The sequence below is a fragment of the Bos taurus genome, chromosome 28 (assembly GCF_002263795.3).
Source record: "Bos taurus isolate L1 Dominette 01449 registration number 42190680 breed Hereford chromosome 28, ARS-UCD2.0, whole genome shotgun sequence".
Lineage (NCBI taxonomy): Eukaryota > Metazoa > Chordata > Mammalia > Artiodactyla > Bovidae > Bos > Bos taurus.
Genome location: NC_037355.1, coordinates 45,856,632 through 45,873,089, shown reverse-complemented (window position 1 = coordinate 45,873,089; position 16,458 = coordinate 45,856,632). Strand labels below are relative to the sequence as shown.

General features: G+C 46.8%; 1 pseudogene; it reads left to right on the top strand.

Annotated features, from left to right (window-relative positions):
* Positions 1 to 7,098: 7,098 nt before the first annotated feature.
* Positions 7,099 to 8,793, top strand: LOC112444735 (small ribosomal subunit protein uS2-like; annotated as a pseudogene).
* The last annotated feature ends 7,665 nt before the right edge of the window (positions 8,794 to 16,458 follow it).

Genomic DNA, 16,458 nt, shown 5'->3' with positions numbered 1-16,458 from the left:
GATCATGGCATCCAGTCCCACTCAATGCATAGATCTCCAGTAATCATTCTTTCCTCAAAAGTTGTTCCTGCTCATCCTTGTGGAATTTCACCTGTGTGTGATCAGATGGCAGAGACTCAGTGGGCCCATTAAGCACTTGGAATCATTCTTTCTGTCTCAGTAGCTGTTTCTTTTCAATCCCCTGCCCCACACATATCATCTTCTGTGCCTCCCTGGCTCACCTGTGTTCTCAGATCAGGGCTTTGCTGGGCTGCATCTGGGTTCCCCTCCCTGTACCTGCAGCATGGAAATTGCCTGAAGGCAGACAGCCGGGAGCCATCAGATGGATTTGTGTATGCATCTTCACTCTAGGAATTAGTCCTGCATGGCCTGCTGTCCAGGATCTGAAAACAGTTGTTCCCAGTATTTTGTTCAGCTTTCTAATTACCAGTGCCAGGTGAGGAAGTTCAGATACTGTTCCTCTTAAAGCTGGGAGTGGAAGTCACATTTTATTTTTATAGACACTCTTTGAATCAGTAATTCTAAATCAGGTAACCACATATGTTTGAAAGTAACTTTTGCTTCATTTTCTCTGTTTTGCTCTTGCAAATGTAAAAACAAAACCAAATATCAAGAGACACATTAAAACAGGTTTTGTTTTCTGTTTTTCCTGGTTGAACTTTATGCCAACAAATCCTAGGTAAGGACTTAGGAAGCTGCAGTAAGTCAAGGCACCAGCAAGATCACAGGATCTGCAATCAACAGGGATCTTAATGGTACCAAAGAGCCTTTTTTTGCCAGGCCGTAGGAGGTGGATGCAGTAGTTGAGGGGCTAGAGGGATCCCAGGACCTTAATGACACCATTGAGCCAGCTAAAATACAGGAGGCTGAGGCCAGGTACAGCATGTTTGGCCAATGTGAGCTGAAACATATTTCATTCTGAATTTCCAGAACCATCAGTCAGTCAGTCAGTCAGTTCAGTCCCTCAGTCATGTCCAGCTCTTTTCCACCCCATGAATCGCAGCATGCCAGGCCTCCCTGTCCATCACCAACTCCCGGAGTTCACTCAGACTCACGTCCATCGAGTCAGTGATGCCATCCAGCCATCTCATCCTCTGTCGTCCCCTTCTCCTCCTGCCCCCAATCCCTCCCAGCATCAGAGTCTTTTCCAATGAGTCAACTCTTCGCATGAGGTGGCCAAAGTACTGGAGTTTCAGCTTTAGCATCATTCCTTCCAAAGAAATCCCAGGGCTGATCTCCTTCAAAATGGACTGGTTGGATCTCCATGCAGTCCAAGGGACTCTCAAGAGTCTTCCAACACCACAGTTCAAAAGCATCAATTCTTCAGTGCTCAGCCTTCTTCACAGTCCAACTCTCACATCCATACATGACCACAGGAAAAACCATAGCCTTGACTAGACAGTCCAGAACCATAACCTCAAACAAAATGTTCACCTTCTTCTGATATTCACATAGAAAGATTGCACAGAATCTTTCACCTAGAAATTCTACTTCCATGGAAGATAGCCACCAGGAAGATTGCTTGGAGAATTTAAGAGATGTGTGGTTTTTAGGTGGAGAAAGAGGCAAGTGTGGTTCAGAAACGGAAAGGGGTCTGTGCAAACCCAGCAGGCTCTCTTTGGTGGAAGGCAGGCCGTGCACTCACTGCTCCTTCCCCCTTTTGCTGAGATCACGTTTATCATGTTTTAGGTTTCTCCAATGAAAACTTCAAGTACAGGGGCTTCCCTGGTGGTCCAGTGGTTAAGAATCTACCTTGCAGTGCAGGGGACACCGGTTCGATCTCTGGTCCCCAGATGACCCCACATGCCACAGAGAAATTAAGTCTGTACACCGCAAAGACTGAGCCCAGGCATCCTAGAGCCCAGCGCTCCACAGCAAGAGGAGCCACCAAAGCGGAAAGCCCAACCACCCAACTAGAGCACAGGCCCTGCTCGCTACAAGTGGAGAGAGCCTGCAGGCAGCAAAGAAGACCCAGGGCAGCCAAAAAGAAATAAAATTACATTTAAACAAAAACCCCTTCAAGTACAGTGACTCTCAATGGCTCCAGTAACTCCTGCTCAATGTTCTCAGCACACAGGGAGTCTACAGGACTCCCCTGGGGTCTACAGGAACCCCCTCCACCTGTGAAGGCCCAGCATCTCCATCGACCACGTGTCTCCACCACTGTGCTGTGCCGTCTCCCCGCTCTCCTCTGCACAGAACTGCTTCTGATGGTGTCACTCTTTAGGCAGGGGGGTCGTTCTTGTGAATCATCTAAGAATTAATATCTCACCTGCAATTGTATTTCTATATTCCTTAAAAGGAGTTCCTTAAAATCCCAATTGTATTCCTTAAAAGAGCGTTTTAACACAATCTTGATTTGAACACCTATGTTTTTATTTATCAACTTTCATGTCTCCTTCATTGTGTCCTGTGCTCTGGCTCAGCCTCTCTCTTGGCCTCTGCTCTTGGCCTCTCAGGAAACAGCGTACAGGATGTATTAGTTGCATCCGCCCTCCCCTCTCACTGGCTCTTTTCCATCCTCCCTCATCTCCGTGACATGTGTAACTGTGTGCACATCACTATCACCATGACACCCTCCCTCCCTTGGGAAGCCTGTTATCACCTTCCTGCTCCTTTCTCTGCTGCCCCGTGTGTGTCCCTGCCTGACACTGACAGCAGCTTCACAGCAGGCGCTCTCCCTCACTCTTCTCTCCAGAGCTCCTGCTGGAATTTCTGGACACCATCTCCCAAGTATTTACCTCTGACTCTGACTTCTCCTTCCCTGGTGGGCCCTGTAGCATCTTCCCCTGAATGAAGACCACAGATAAAACCTAAATTCTCCTTCTTCCCCAGCTACCTTAGACTCCCCTGTGGATGTCTCCTTCTCATCCAGGCTCAGTGATTCAATATCATCCACGAACCATTTTTCTATACTCAACCATCTATCTGGCCATATTGATACCATCTCCAGGGGAGTGGGTGGAGCAATGATGGGCAATGTTGAGATGGCAGGTAGAGACCACGCCAGGCAATGAGGGCGTGAGAATGAAGGACAGTGCTAAGAAGAGGAGCAGATTATAGAGAAGTCACAAGGGCAGAAGAGGTTGGAGAATGTTTTTAAATAACAGATCGGGGAGAAATCTGGGAGAGGAGAGGTTGAGTCTTAAGGAAAGAGAAATGATCATTGCATAGCTCCTCGGGGGCGGGGAATCCAGCAACGTGCTACTTTACCATCAACATCCTATCACATGCTATACTTCAGTTACAAATACTTCAGGCTACAAATCCATTAGATTTGTAGAAATTCCTAATGCATTAGAAATTTATACATTTTCCTGCAATGGAATAAATTAGGCTAAGGTTATGCATTACATTGTTTATTGTGATGTCAAGATGTCATTTTATATTAGTGTTTATTCCAATGTGGACCAGTAAAGCATATTATAGTACATCATCTATTCACTGGACTGATTTGTGGAAAATAGTGTCCCAAGAGAGAATATTCCCCAAGATAGTGTCAGCTGAATATAAGCAAGATACATAAAACACTGTACACACTGTGCGACCATGTATGGTTTTAAATGTGGTTGTGCTCAGTCACTCAGTCACGTCCCACACTTTGTGACACTATGGACTGTAGCCCACCGGGCTCCTCTGCTTATGGCGATGCTCCAGGCAGGGATGCTAGAGTGGGTTGCCATTTCCCCTGCTCCCGCAGAGGATCTTCCAGACCAGGGATTGAATCTGAGTCCTCATGTCTCCTGCATAGGGAGTGGGTTCTTTACCATTAGCACCACACTGTGGAGTGAAGAAGAAAATAGATATTCATTAGTTGCTTGTGTATCCATAAAATGACATTCTGGGCCATCTCTCCTGATCCAGGGCTAAGACTCTGCACTCTTCATTTGTAGGGGCCCTGAGGTTCAATCCCTTGTCAGGAAACTAGAACCCACATGCCACAGCTAGAGTTCCCATGACAAGGTCTCACAGGCACAGCACTATATAAATACTTAGAAAAAACAAACAAACAAATAAAACCTCGGAAAGCTTTTCCTGAGAAACAAAACACGTGGCTGACGTGGAAGCAGCAGGGCCTTGACAAGAAGGGAGGGGGTAGGAAGAACAATGTAATATAAAGTATTTTATATTTCTAGGTTCTTGACCTTGTTACATGTATTTACAAGTTTTCTCAGAAATGCCAAAGACATTACAAAAATATTTAAACTTCTAAGAAATAAAACTCACAGCATTATTTCTACAAACTGAATGAAAGTCAGTTTGTATTTATCAGATTATCGGCTTCTCTACAATATCTTCTCAGGCTCTTTCCCACGCTACCCAGACAGTGGTCCATACGGCTGTCTGGATTCTTGTCATAACCGGAAGTGAATCTTTACACTATCCTGGGTCCTTGATGTCCGGCAAATGAAGGACGACGTCATCACGTTCCTTGCAGCAGGGGCCCACTTAGGTAGCACCAGCCTTTACTTCCCACGGAGCAGTACATCTACAGAAGGAAAAGTGGCCGGCGTCTACACTAAGGAATCCGAAGAGAACCTGGGAGAAGCTTCTGTAGGCAGCTCATGCCATCGTTGCCATGAAACCCAGCTGCTGTCCCCTGCTGCGTCCTCCAGGGAATCCTCGCCAGCGAGCTGAGCTGCAGTTTGCCTGCCGCTTCACTCCTGGAGCCTCCACTAACAGACCCAGGCAGCTTCCAGGAGCCAAGACTCCTGGTGGTTACGAGGCCCAGGGCCGACCGCCAGCCTCTCCCAGGGGCATGTATATGAACTTCTTACCATCGGTCTGTGTGACACGGACTCTCCTCTGCACTCTGGAGACGACCCATTCCCGGCAACCAGGGAGCTGTCGGTGGGTCTGACTTGGCGGATGCTCACCGGGGGAAGTTCTGCCCGTGCGCGGCACCGTTTCCTGTGAACACTCTTGGAGGTGTGCCCTGATCTCTACATCTGCAGATTCTGAAGAGATTAAAAGGGAAGAAGCAGGTGCCAGCTGAGCAGAGCTCTGACCAAGGAGGACTTTCACCGTGAATGGGTCACTTTCAGCAGCTGAGTGAACGCTACTGGATCTGAGGTGCTGTCTAGTCCACAGGCGGGCAGCGAGCTCGCTGCCTACTCCGCAGATCCCCCGAAGGCTGGCCTGCAGCGCCCCACTGCTCAGGCCACTGGGCGGGTAGACACAGCATGGGTGGGCTTCAAGCTGTTCTTTCAACAGGCTCTTCTCTTCGGTGGGGCTGTGCTGGGTCCTTGCTGCTGCACAGGTGTGCTCTGGTTGCGGTGAGCGGGGCGCACTCTCTGGTGCCTGGCCTTCTTGTTGCAGCGGCTTCTCTTGTTATGGAGCATGGGCCCCAGGGCCCCCAGGCTTCAGTGGTGGCAGAGCGTGGGATCAGGAGCTGTGGCCCCCAGGCTGTGGAGCACAAGGCTTGATGGTTGTGGTTCACAGGCTTAGTTACTCTGAAGGCACGTGGTATCTTCCTGGACCAGGGATTGAACTCATGTCTCCTGCATTGGCAGGATTCTTTACCATGAGCCATTATGGAAACCCCAAACTCTTAAAGGAAATTGGTTGCACAGAAAATAAGCAGTTTCTAAATAAATAAACAATGTCTACTCTCATGAGGATGTTCTGTGACTTTTGCTGTTTTCCTTTCACATAAGAGGAAAATTTCCTAATTCATAATTCATTATGTTCTTCCCCTCAAACAACATTTGCAACCTAATTTTATTAGCTAAGCTTGTCCAATTTTAAAATACTTTTCTCCCACTTTCCCTATGCACTGTACATTCATTTCAATTGAGATAATATTTTATCATTGTTCAGTCACTCAGTCATGTCCAACTCATTCCGACCCCATGGACTGCAGCACACCAGGCTTCCCTGTCCTTCACCATCTTCCAGAGATTATATTTATACTTCATATGGATAGGAGGATAATCAGTTGATTTCATACTTGAATTATTTCTCTGAATCTGAACATATTAATATGCTAGTAAGATATAAAACACTTGACTGACTTCAGCATAATAAAAAATAAATAGAATCAGGTGACCATATCTTAAGACTGATTATAAAAGCAGCAGCCATGTTGAATGAGGAGCAGTGATATGGGGTTGTGGGGGGTACATTTATGTGGTGAGAGAGAGGGGTGTTTCTATACTCAACCATCTATCTGGCCATATTGATACCATCTCCAGGGGAGTGGGTGGAGCAATGATGGGCAATGTTGAGATGGCAGGTAGAGACCACGCCAGGCAATGAGGGCGTGAGAATGAAGGACAGTGCTAAGAAGAGGAGCAGATTATAGAGAAGTCACAAGGGCAGAAGAGGTTGGAGAATGTTTTTAAATAACAGATCGGGGAGAAATCTGGGAGAGGAGAGGTTGAGTCTTAAGGAAAGAGAAATGATCATTGCATAGCTCCTCGGGGGCGGGGAATCCAGCAACGTGCTACTTTACCATCAACATCCTATCACATGCTATACTTCAGTTACAAATACTTCAGGCTACAAATCCATTAGATTTGTAGAAATTCCTAATGCATTAGAAATTTATACATTTTCCTGCAATGGAATAAATTAGGCTAAGGTTATGCATTACATTGTTTATTGTGATGTCAAGATGTCATTTTATATTAGTGTTTATTCCAATGTGGACCAGTAAAGCATATTATAGTACATCATCTATTCACTGGACTGATTTGTGGAAAATAGTGTCCCAAGAGAGAATATTCCCCAAGATAGTGTCAGCCCTGAAATATAAAGCAAGATACATGATAAACACTGGTACACACTGTGCGACCATGTATGGTTTTAAATGTGGTTGTGCTCAGTCACTCAGTCACGTCCCACACTTTGTGACACTATGGACTGTAGCCCACCGGGCTCCTCTGCTTATGGCGATGCTCCAGGCAGGGATGCTAGAGTGGGTTGCCATTTCCTGCTCCAGAGGATCTTCCAGACCCAGGGATTGAATCTGAGTCCCTCATGTCTCCTGCATAGGGAGGTGGGTTCTTTACCATTAGCACCACATGTGGAGTGAAGAAGAAATAGATATTCATAGTTGCTTGTGTATTCCATAAATACTCTGGCCATCTCTCCTGATCCAGGGGCTAAGACTCTGCACTCTCATTGTAGGGGCCTGAGTTCAATCCCTTGTCAGGAAACTAGAACCCACATGCCACAGCTAAGAGTTCCCATGAACAAGGTCTCACAGGCACAGCCATATAAATACTTAAAAAAACAAACAAACAAATAAACCTCCGGAAGCTTTTCCTGAGAAACAAAACACGTGGCTGACTGTGGAAGCAGCAGGGCCTTGACAAGAAGGGAGGGGGTAGGAAGAACAATGTAATATAAAGTATTTTATATTTCTAGGTTCTTGAACCTTGTACATGTATTACAAGTTTCTCAGAAATGCCAAGACATTACAAAAATATTTTAAACTTCTAAAGAATAAAACTCACAGCATTATTTCTACAAACTGAATGAAAGTCAAGTTTGTTTTATCAGATTATCTGGCTTCTCTAACATATCTTCTCAGGCTTTTCCCACGCTACCCAGACAGTGGTCCATACGGCACTGTCTGGATTCTTGTCATAACCGGAAGTGAATCTTTTACACTATCCTGGGTCCTTGATGTCCGGCAAATGAAGGACGACGTCATCACGTTCCTTGCAGCAGGGGCCCACTTAGGTAGCACCAGCCTTTACTTCCCAACGGAGCAGTACATCTACAGAAGGAAAAGTGGCGGCGTCTACACTAGGAATCCGAAGAGAACCTGGGAGAAGCTTCTGTAGGCAGCTCATGCCATCGTTGCCACTGAAAACCCAGCTGCTGTCCCTGCTGCGTCCTCCAGGAATCCTCGCCAGCGAGCTGAGCTGCAGTTTGCTGCCGCTTCACTCCTGGAGCCTCCACTAACCAGACCCAGGCAGCTTCCAGGAGCCAAGACTCCTGGTGGTTACGAGGCCAGGGCCGACCGCCAGCCTCTCCCAGGGGCATGTATATGAACTTCTTACCATCGGTCTGTGTGACACGGACTCTCCTCTGCACTCTGGAGACGACCCATTCCCGGCAACCAGGGAGCTGTCGGTGGGTCTGACTTGGCGGATGCTCACCGGGGAAGTTCTGCCCGTGCGCGGCACCGTTTCCTGTGAACACTCTTGGGAGGTCGTGCCTGATCTCTACATCTGCAGATTCTGAAGAGATTAAAAGGGAAGAGCAGGTGCCAGCTGAGCAAGCTCTGACCAAGGAGGACTTCACCGTGAATGGGTCACTTCAGCAGCTGAGTGCAACGCTACTGGATCTGAGGTGCTGTCTAGTCCACAGGCGGGCAGCGAGCTCGCTGCCTACTCCGCAGATCCCCCGAAGGCTGGCCTGCAGCGCCCACTGCTCAGGCCACTGGGCGGGTAGACACAGCACTGGGTGGGCTTCAGCTGTTCTTTCACAGGCTCTTCTCTTCGGTGGGGGCTGTGCTGGGTCCTTGCTGCTGCACAGGTGTGCTCTGGTTGCGGTGAGCGGGGCGCACTCTCTGGTGCCTGGCCTTCTTGTTGCAGCGGCTTCTCTTGTTATGGAGCATGGGCCCCAGGGCCCCCAGGCTTCAGTGGTGGCAGAGCGTGGGATCAGGAGCTGTGGCCCCCAGGCTGTGGAGCACAGGCTTGATGGTTGTGGTTCACAGGCTTAGTTACTCTGAAGGCACGTGGTATCTTCCTGGACCAGGGATTGAACTCATGTCTCCTGCATTGGCAGGATTCTTTACCATGAGCCATTATGGAAACCCCACAAACTCTTAAAATGGAAATTGGTTCACAGAAAATAAGCAGTTTCTAAATAAATAAACATGTCTACTCATGAGAATGTTCTGTGACTTTTGCTGTTTTCCTTTCACATAAGAGGAAAATTTCCTAATTCATAATTCATTATGTTCTTCCCTCAAACAACATTTGCAACCACTAATTTTATTAGCTAAGCTTGTCCAATTTTAAAATACTTTTCTCCCACTTTCCCTTATGCACTGTACATTCTTTATCAATTGAGATAATATTTTATCATTGTTCAGTCACTCAGTCATGTCCAACTCATTCCGACCCCATGGACTGCAGCACACCAGGCTTCCCTGTCCTTCACCATCTTCCAGAGATTATATTTATACTTCATATGGATAGGAGGATAATCAGTTGATTTCATACTTGAATTATTTCTCTGAATCTGACATATTAATATGCTAGTAAGATATAAAACACTTGACTGACTTCAGCATAATAAAAAATAATAGAATCAGGTGACCATATCTTAAGACTGATTATAAAAGCAGCAGCCATGTTGATGAGGAGCAGTGATATGGGGTTGTGGGGGGTACATTTTATGTGGTGAGAGAGAGGGGTGCTGGCCTCAGGGATTTAAAGGGCTGCTTGAAAACAGAGTGGAACTCGGCTCAGTGGATGGACCTCCTGGGAGTCACTTCCCAGGGACACACAGGACAGAGTCCTGAGCATCCTGAGTGCCCACAAGGTGGTCTGAAGCGGTGGCCAGGGCACCCCTCTGGGTATCAGTGGAGAAGGTAGCTGTATTGTGTGTCTGTACGAGTCTGTATAAGGTGACCTTGCATGCAGAAAAGCAAATTTGACTAAATGGCAGATGGCCTCAGCTCTAATATTAAGATCTTTTCTTAAATCAATTTCTTTCTCCTTTCAGCTTCTCCATCTGAAAGGAGTTACTCTTCATGAGACCCATTCTCTTTTAATTCCCTTCTTCAAAGCCTCAGATTTTGTAGCTTTTTTTCAGTAAGTATCTTTCCATGTTTATTCCTCAGACAAGACAAGCAAGAGTAAATTTTTATTACCGGACTTTAAAAATAAACAAGTACTTTTAAAATCAGACTTTCCAAACGTTCTAAATTCATTCATGTTCTCACTTTAGTGTCTTCAATCCTAAGCCTGTAATGAGCGTTTTTACTTCATTCAGACACAGCTCTGGGGAGTGAATTGGTGGCGGGGCTCCACAGACCCCTGGAATTTTGAACTCTCGACAGTTAGTTCTCTTTTTACAGAAGTGTTAGCAGCCAATGGAGCAAGGTGCATATAGTGCCAGATTACAGGGCTGACAGCGGGGAAAAGACAGTTTATTGATGGTAGAAAAGATCTGCCTTCTGACAAGCAGCTGCCTCTCACGGTGAGACAAACCGGAAGTGCCTGCAGACCCAGAGACCCGGGGGGAGGGAGCGGGAAGCTTCAGCCACATCCGTTATCAGCGCAGCCTTCAGAAAGGGGTCCTTCCTTGACCTGACTCGTGCTTCCTGTTTCTTTAACTCCCTGTGCTTCGGGGCTGCTCTGCTGAGTTGGACTCCCCTTTGCTTTTCCTAGATCTCCTTGGGGCCTTCTCACAAGGCCCGGCAGCAGGCAGGAAGCAGCGGCGCCATTCGGCAGGTCTGCTCCTGTAACTCCTCTGGCAGCCGTGCGGCTGGGACAGCGCGCTGAGCATCCACCGTCCCTCTCATGGGACCAGAGGTCGGAATGCGATGGGACCAGAGGTCGGAATGGGGAAGATTGAAGGGCTGGCTTTTACTTTCTTTCACTCCCGGGCCAGGAGCTCTTAACCTGAGGGATTTGGAGAGCCCAGGGAGCCTGTGGCCTCCCAGAAGTGATGCATAAAATGCATCTGTGCACAAGCTTTTGTTCAGATAAGAGTAAATGCCCTGGATTCACCCCTTCAGAATATTTTATCTTTGTTCCTAGTCTGTACAGATCCTGTGCTTTGAAGCGCAACACCGCTGCAGTGATTTCATCACACTTCCACTGCTGCCAGTCCCTAGTAAACCCAGCTTTCAGAATCAAGAGAAGCTGGTGGCTGACAAGGCTTAAAAACATCCTTTGAAGTTCCTAGAATCAAGAGCACCTGACTGTACTCTACTGGAACATTTTAACATCTAGTAGTTTGCTTTTCGCTTGTGAGCAGCTAGGTCAAATTGTTTCCACACAAGAAAACCGAACTAAAGTCTATGTGCCTGACCAGGGTCACAGGACACAAACTACCTTAGGGCGGGTCCCAGGTCGGCCTGAGATTCTGTCATTACCAGGAATCAAAGTAGCAAAGAGCATCTGTGACACAAACCCTAAAGCGTTTTATTACTGGATAATTTGGGTTGGGACGGTTCCCTAGAGAAGAGAATGGCAACTCACTCCAGTGTTCTTGCCTAGAGAATTCCATGGGCAGAGGAACCTGGCGGGCTACAGCCTAAGGGATCGCAGAGTCCGACAGGACTGAGTGACTTTCACTTTCTGTTTTCAGTTTGGATCTACAGAGAGGTAAAGTCTTTTCTGTGGATATTTGTAAATGCTTCCTGCAGATCCAGTTATATGGCTTTGTGTTCTTCTGAAATTGCTCCCATGACATTGATCTGGACTTCATACACTTATGTACCAAATTACTCTGTTTTCTGTGCAATGGTGGTAAAACAGTTAAAAAGCAAGTAAACAAGCCAAAGCCCGTGAACTGTTTCAAACAGGCTGAAAGCGCCACCTACTGTCCAATCTGCAGAGGTGCCCGAGGAATGTAGTCTGAGCCTTATGGACTGAGAGCCACAGGAACTAGGATATTAAGCTAAGTTAGACTCACATCTAACTATACTTTCTACTTATATGCTATTTATAACGAGTATGTAGTTATATTTATGCTCTCTCCTGAGCATTCTCAGTCTTTGGTTACAGAATGTAAGATATTGAAAATCACTGAGCTGTGGCAGATGTAAGAAACAGTATCAGGCTTTCATATGCTTTCCATGGGTCCCGATTATCCCACACCAAAATGCCTTGAGAGTTCTGGAGCAAAACTGCTCTTTGCCACTTTTATTCCTAGGAACGACTGAGGCCCAGAGCTCCCTAAGTAGCCCCTCCTGAGGGGACTTGACTGTATTTATTTTACATGTTTAAGAGATGACAGCAAAAGAGAAAGCTCTAAAATGGCAAAAAGCTTTCAGGTACACCAAAAGGGTGGTTTTAATGTTGCTGTGAGTGTTTTGTTTTTAGTGGAACAATCCATCATAGAACGGGCCAAAGTGAGTTTAGAGAATAAAGTGTACTTTTTCTACCTCTGAGAGATACTAATTAAAACATGTCTTTACTATGGGCCTGGCATCAATTCAGACTTGCCTTGGACACGTGACTGACTTCCAGGCTGCCTTAAACCCAGCAAGCATTCAGGAAACGTCCCAGTGACTGGAGGGGACAGCAGCGTGCAGCCCGCGTTTCACTGTTTGTGCTGCTCATGTGCTCTTTCTGTCTCTAGCCCTTCAGCAGATATTCACGCTCTTCTACGCAGCTTATCATTTGTTTGACTCTGAAATACATTGGTTCAGTTTTTATGATAAGCTGGTTCTGTACAATCATATGTAAAGTTTTTATTTAAATGCAAACAATATATACTCTCATTCAAATTCCTCCTGAGTTAAAAGTACACCCAAAAAGAAACTGGATAATTTAGAGTAAAAGTAACATTTCTCTTTCATCCTTATCAAAGTATCTGTGGTTCACTTGTATGTATTCCTCCAGCTTTTTAGAAAACATTTTCAAATATATATTTATTTACACGCAGATAATATAGGTTCATTTTTAGTTCAGTCAGACAAATAATGTGTGTTGTTTTACAACTTGCTTTAGTCATGTAACAGTATGACTTTGAGTTGTCACCATTTCCTGTTTGGAGCTTTTCCAGTGGTTTTCAATACGAATATGAAAATCTTTCTATAGAACAACACGATTCTGTTATAGGCAAACTAGGTTCATCTAGCATCCACATTCGGGGAAATTCAGAAATCTCTTTAGTTGCCCTGCGCATCCCACCATCAGGAATGGAGGAAACTGTGAGCAAGAAAAGTCTCAGCAATGAACAGCAGGCACCCCGTTAACCCAGCTCTAAAGGAGGAGGGCGTGGCGAGGACAGCTCATGGGCTGCGGGGAAGGTCTTGTGATGCCTGTGTCTCCAGCCTGGCCGGTAGCAGCCCAGAGAATCCAGGAAAGAGAGATGGTAGGAGAACAGTGGAGGGCAGGAAACGGGCCTCCTGAAGGCAAAGCACACAGGTCGCAGCAGAGCCTGGGGAGGAAGAGCGGGTCCTCAGAGGAGCCAGTGGAGAGACACCCGGAGGAGGGGCCCTTCCGCTCACCCCACCCCAGAAGGTGCCTACCGGCCAGGCCAGGTGCGCGGTCGCATCCACTCCCCTCACCTCAGGCTGGTCTCGGGAAGACACTTCTTGTTGCACTTGAGTGATTCAATTATGCCTCCCTGTAATTTCAGGTTGGGTCTTCTCTGCCTGCCTTCCCCTCACTTTTCACTCTGGCCTCAGTCTTCATTTTTTTCTGGCAAACAAAATATGGTCAGCAGGCAGAGTTGACTGCATAAAAGGCAAAGGTCTGCCTCTGAGGAGTAATATATACTCATATCGCTATGCTAGTTTATTTATATTTATTAATTTAATTTAGTACAACATAATGCTACATAAATGTATGCACATATAATGTAAATAAATATAAAATGTTATGTACTATTGTTATTTTAATATAATATTTATATATCAATGATATATGTTAATATTAATAATATATAGGCTGATTTAGTTAACGACACCCCTGGTGAGAAGACTAATGAAGACTAAAGAAGTCAGAAAAAAACAGAAATTTGAAGATCTTTGAGAAAACTTCATGCTCACGATGTAAATGGCGAGACGTGCATGAAGGTTCTTGGCCAGGGCTCCTCACAGGCTTCTCCAGGCCCCTGTTACTGTCAGCAGTGAGAGAGGGAGTGAGGGTCCGGGCAATGCCCCCAGGCCAAAGCCGGGCCAAGCCCCTCTCCAGTCTCCTTCCTTCTGTCACCATGCGTCACCTCCTCACTTACACTAGTGTAAACGAGTGTTATCACTTCTCCCACAGAATGAAGGGTGTGTGTTGCAGGAGAGCTGGAGCGAGCTCACTGGTGACACAAATCTTAAAACTGTAAAGAGGAGTTGGAGGGAGGGAGACAGATAAGTAGACTTATGTGCCCTGGCTTTAGACTGTAGTGTGAAATTAATGATATTAAAACTGCTTAGCCTTTAGCTTGTATTCTTATCAGTGCCTGTATTAAACAATTGATCAGTCACCTAAATATCATAGACTCTAAATCATAAACTAGGATTTTAAAATACTGTAGTTTTCTGTGTTACCAAAGTGCACTTTTGAAGCAAACGTTCAAATCATCCAGTGTCTTCTCTTTGTGTTTGGTCACATGTTGTTCTCTTTTTTAACTTTACTTTGTATTTGGGGTGTAGCCGGTTAACAAACAGTGTTGTGACAGTTTCAAGTGACACCAAGGGGAACAGTTCACCCAAACACACACATGCGTCCTTTCTCCCTCAGACTCCCCTCCCATCGAGGCTGCTACATAGCATTGACATCCATGTGCCACACAGTGAGTCCTTGTTGATTCCTAACCAAAGCGGACATTTGTTGCATCATCAGAGACTCTGTCAGAATCTTTCCCAGAGGTTAGTGAGGAGTTTCCTGGAAAACACTCAGCCCACCCTCTGTTGCCAGAGGAAGAGTGTTTATATACAGGTGTTAGTTCTGAGAGAATTTGGTGAACTGGACCAGCTCATACAGAGATGGAAACAGCTTGTCACCATCAACATTGTCTCATTCCCCAGTAGGTTCAGCCTCCCCCGCAGGTGCCCTGAGTCCTGACTGCTGAGCAGGCCAAGCCCATTCTTAGTCCCCAGCGCCTCCTCCCGCAGGGCCGCGGCCTGCAGAAGACAGAGGGACTGACAGCTTGTCCCCTCCTCCCCCTACTCATGGGCCTGCCTGAGCCAGCTCCCTGCTCTGGCTGAAGGAGGAAGAAGGCCCAGCAGCAGCCCCAGAAGAAGCGCACAGGGAACCCTCCATTCCAGGGGTGCGGGCTCATCATGCAGGGCCAAAGGGACACGGGGGTGGGAGAAGCCTCAGCTCTGGACACTGTGGGAGCCTGTCCTCTGAACAGACTCAGGGACTGTCTGTTGGCCATGGGATCTGAGGAACAGGAGAGATTTGGATGGACTGGGGCTAGCTGGGAGGGTTTCCATGGTCTAAAGCACAGGCTGTGTCTCTCTGGGCTGAAAATATTAACCGCTGAGCACTAGCTCCCACCAAAAGAAGGTATTGGTTAGAGGTGTCCTGAGATGTAAGAGCTTCTTAGGGAGACAAGAGGAGATACTAGGAGGATGGGAAATGCCTTGTAGAGCCTGAACCACACGCCCAGCCTTCTGACCCCAGTTTTGGGAGGTAGCAGTTTCTTATGCATGTCCCTGGTTGCTCAGATGGTAAAGAATACACCTGTAATGTAGGAGACTTGGGTTCGATCTCTGAGTCGAGAAGATCCCCTGGAGAAGGAAATGACAACCCACTTCAGTATTCTTACCTGGAAAATCCCACAGACAAAGGAGCCTGGTGGGCTATAGTCCATGGGGTCACAGGGATGTGATTGAGAGACTAACACCCTTTCAGGTGAGGGCAGCTGGTTTGCTTGGGCCTGATCAGGGAAGGGCACAGGTGAGTGTTGCTTCTGACAAGTGAAAGAGGCTTTGGGCCTAGAAAAGAAAACAGCAGTCTCAAAGGCCCTTGCTGAATCATCTAACTTGGGGGAAACAAAACCAAACTTTAGGTCCCACCCTGATGCTCCAGGCTGGTTGCATCTACCTGAGACTTATCACCCCTTGTCCAGAGGATTTATCACCCCCTGCCCAACTACACATGCCATCTCAACTAAAGAATACCCAAAACATCCCGCCTGACTAACATTTCCCTTATCACCTCCACAAAGCTCCCTTTAAATATGAAGCTTCCCTGATCTCTCTCAGGCTCAGCCTGGTCCTTAGGCCGACTGCCACCCCTCCTTGCCTGAATAAAGGTCACCTACTTCCGTTGAGGTCGTCTCTCATTTTCTGCCTCAGCCCAATCTATACCTTACATCCAGCACTGTCCAAGAGAAGAGGGCAAACAGGTGCTCCCCAGGAGTCAAGACACAGGCTGCTTTGTCAGCAAGCCAGCTATGAGGGGTGGAATGGGCACCCCATGAGGCCTCTCCCGCTGTCCCCGGGTGCCCTGCAGTTCCAAGCTTTGGCCTGAATGCATCATAAAGAAGGAGCCTTTGCATTCTACCTATTACGAGTTAACCACTAAAGGAATGTTGCCTATAAGCTTGTACATAAAGTCCCATCTCTGGGAGCCCTGCATCCCAGGTAATGAGCACCAAGCTAAAATAATAACTTTGTTTAGCTCACAGGAAACTTCCTGACCAGACTCACTTGTGAATCACGGCAGGGAGGCAGACATTAACACATCCTCTCTGGATCCTGATCACAATGAGGAAATATTTGACTTTCCTCCCCCACCACTTTTGAGAATTAAGATAAAAGAAGCCTGAATTCTAATTCAGGCAAGATGGGTCCTGGGACAAGAGTCCTGA